This window comes from Solanum tuberosum, unplaced genomic scaffold (genome assembly GCF_000226075.1).
Source record: "Solanum tuberosum cultivar DM 1-3 516 R44 unplaced genomic scaffold, SolTub_3.0 scf00151, whole genome shotgun sequence".
Lineage (NCBI taxonomy): Eukaryota > Viridiplantae > Streptophyta > Magnoliopsida > Solanales > Solanaceae > Solanum > Solanum tuberosum.
Genome location: NW_006239077.1, coordinates 856,194 through 860,312, shown reverse-complemented (window position 1 = coordinate 860,312; position 4,119 = coordinate 856,194).

The window sequence follows — 4,119 nt, the reverse complement described above, 5'->3', positions numbered from 1 at the left end:
CACACTTGTGCAATGCATGAAAGGCATCCCATACTACACTTCACACTAAGCATAGCCTTGAAGTCATCCTAGCCATATTCACCCTACTTTGGCCTCATTATTAGCTTAACTCTCATAACTAAAGAGATCTCTCACCTTTAGTCAACTATAACTAGGAAAGGCAACTCTATCCCAATCTTATCTCAAGACTCCTCTTTAGTCACCCTAAGTCATACTTGTGCAATGCATGCATAGCACCCCATAATACAATACATGCTAAGTACTACCTTTAGGTCCTCATACTAACACTTCTCGGTTTGGAACCTAGTTCCTCTCTTAACTTTAGAACACTATGAGGTACTTCATTAAGCACATCTTAGTTCATATATATATACTTTAGGACACTATGATATACTTCTCAAGAATGTCTTAGTTCATAGGATATGGAGATTGCTACTAAGAATCTTAACTCAACTATGTGAAGGTTCCCCTCTCATGAGACCTAACTTTGGGAAAACTCACACTCTACTATGTAAGAGTTCCCTTTTTTTCTTGGATAGTCCTCACATCAACTAGGTGTGGCTCTCCTTTCTTCTTGGAGTCCGGACCCTATCTTGTGTGACACTCCATCTCATTGTCAATATCCACTTGGAGCCGAGCATACACCCCAAGGTTTACTTGTTAAGCCTTGCTCAACACTCATCTCTCATGGAAGGATGTCCTTGACAATCCATCCATGTTCAAGTGATTCTATCACTTTCATCTATCAAGCATTCATAAGGTAGGTTAGGTAAGTATAGGCCTTTCACCATAATTGTACCCATTAGACTCTATTTTCACTTAGACTTTACTCTCAAAGCCTTAACATCTATAGTCAATCATACTAGCCTTCAACATTCATAACTAGGAGTCTTCACTCTTAACAACTCTATAACATGGAAGCATCTTATGAACCTAGACTTCAAGGCACTCAACCACATTCTTCATTACTAGGTGATTCTAGCCATAATTCATCCTAAAGGTTCAATTTCAACAGTAAAATTCACAGTGAGCTTGGAATTTGGGTAGTCTACTAGGCGATCTAGGGAGCTAAAGGGTGATCCGCCAACGTGGTTGGTGAGCTGCGACTTAGCTCGCCCTTTGATCCAGAATCTAGGCCAAATGGGACATCCCACTAGGCGATCCTAAGGCACAAGGGCGACTCGCCCAACCCTTTGGGCGATCATGAAGTCCCATCGCCAAAAGGCCCCTCAAAGAACAAGGTTTCTTTCACTCCTTCTTTCTATCATAGGTCCTTACTTGCACCCTAGACTTCTTCCTTGCTCAATTAATGTCTAAAACAACCTAGACATTCACTTAAGGGTACACTAACCCACACGATGAGGCTCTAGTTCAACCTATCATTTTGTGAGTCGTTACATTTATTCTAGATCCTCATACTCAGTCATTTAGTGACCCTCCCTATGTTATGATAGTGTTGTTGATAGCAGCTAAATGATGATTTTAGATAGGAAGATACTTGTCCCTTATTTACAAGATCGTGGTATGCTCATTCTATGTAAGGTTATAAAAAGTGAAGGGATATCAAGGATCTATTATATTAAATAATTAGATAAAAAGTCTTTGTGTCCTTCTCTTGTAAAGACGTTAGGAAAGCTAATGATTGTTAGATGGGTTGTTTACCTTGAAGTCCATGAAGTAGTCATAGTGATAGGCTTAAATATTATGTTGATAACATATGAATGAATGCATTATACACTATTAGCTTCTTGATTTGAACTCAAGGTTAGTTAAATGGTGTGGTAAGAAATAGTATTCTTGAAATGGAATTCCCTACATAAATATAGGATTAGAACATTCATATTACGTGTAGAACCTTGTGACTCCATATTAGGCTTGAATGTTGTGAGAGCATGTGGTTAGACTCGGACTTGAGTAGAAGTAGTCATATGTATCCCTGTGAGGGTTATCAGTTGCAGCTAATAGAGGATAATATTCAAGAGAAGAATCGTAGTTGAAAAGTGTTTTTAAGCTTAAAAGTCAGTAGTCATATCGCTTAAGGTATAATAGAACTATTCTTACCTCATGCCTGTCAAGTAGCTTCAGATGGAGTGTGGCCCATGTTCAATCTATATCGTTCATGCTTTATGAACCCATGTTGGTGTCTCACATGGATTATGCCTTCCCTCAAAATGATAAAAGAGCTTTTTTTTCAAGTCTTATAGAGACCAATAGAGGCAAAGTTCACGACCTTGTTTATGTTCTTCCTGCCTATACTAGTTTTTACGCTCTTAGCTCATGCTTCTACATTTCTCATCGTTGATTGCTAAGCCCCTATTGTTTGTACAATTTAGTTTATACTAGGATATATAACAAAAAATAGCCCAAGAAAACCTTAGTTTCCTCTATTCACGTGTCTATTCTAGCTTTGATCTTTTTTCGAGGATAAATGATCCCAAGTAAGAGATATTGTAATGCCCCATAAGTTTTAGAAAAGATTTGAACCATCCTTCGTATGCGTATAGGTCCGGACTTGATGATTTATAATTTGTAAATTATATGTTAAGGTCCTTTACTAAGTGTAGTAAGTGTATCAGATGTGTTTTAGAGTCATAAGGTACCTCAAACACCAAGCCGAGTTCAAAGCATTTATATTGACTAAGTTTTCACATGAGTTCATATAATGGTCAACTTCAAACGACCATATATCTTACATGTAAAGAGTTAGGAGGAAAAATTTGAATAGTTTCTCATAGGTTAAGGACATTTTTTATCTAATAGGTGGAAGGAGTGCATTATCAAACCCTAAGGCAATGAATAATAATAGTATATACTTGTGAAAATAGAAAATAATTAGGAATACTTGAGGAGAACTCTTGGGACGGGAGTTATGAAAAACTTGCATGGAGTGTGTGTTTGATTTCCATTTTTTTAAATGTTTGGTTGGTTAATATGTTTGGAAAATATTTTCACTAGAAAAAAAAATTCCTTAAAAATGAGAAAAATGACCTTCCTAATGGCTAATGGAAGTAAGGAAAACAAGTTGGATAAGTGGCATTCCAAATATTTTGTCTCCTTCAATTCCACCCCATGACCATCCCATCCCCCGCCACTTTCGAAACCCCACTTCCCATCCCATCCCGCCTCCATAGTATTTTGCTAGATAATATATAAATGTTCTTGAGATAATATTTTTTTACTTACTTACCAAACACTAAAAAATAAGTAAGAAACACACTAATTTTTCAAAAAATTGTTTTTCTAGAAAATCATTTTCCGTACAAAACATTTTCTTTCATAGCAAACACAATCTTAAATATTTCCATTTCGTTTGTCTTGTATAGTCCATCTTTGACTTGTAGTCACATACGGAGTTATGAATAAAGATGTAAATTATTCATTATAATTTATAATTAATTGAAGACAACACTCTTTAAGGATATTTTTGTAAACAAATAATTTATTTTTAGAATTTATACAATGTATATTATTTTAAATATAACAAACCAAACAATCAATAAGAAATAATCTCAGCATAATTAATCCATCATAATTTATCCCAACATAATTTATTTCATCAAAACTAATCACAACATAACTTAATTATATTCAAACCAAACGACCCTGTTTTATTTTACTTGTTCTTATACTAAAAATAGACTATTATTTTTACATGTCCATATTATAAATCAAGAGTGCTTGTTTTATACTATCATTGGTATTAAATAACAACATAAACTTAAAATAGTAATAGTCAAATGTGGAGTTCCAAATCATTCTTAATAAGGTTAGTTTTATAAAATACACCCCTAATAATTTTTAAAATTTTTTTGTGTCAAATCAACATATATTAGCCAATTAAAATGAATATTTCCTCTAATCCATACTAAGTGCATTATTAGGATATAACATACCGATAAGAAAAATATTTAAGAATATAAATTAAAGGCTACTTTTCAAATGGTAGAAAGTGATGTGTACGTATAATTAATTATTCCTAGGTTGTATTCTATTTTATTGAAAATCCATTTATCATATATATATTTTTACTTCTCTATGATATAATGTTCTATGTGTAATTGTAATGTCATTTATTAAGATAATATTTTTTATAAAATTATCCCTTTATAATATATATAT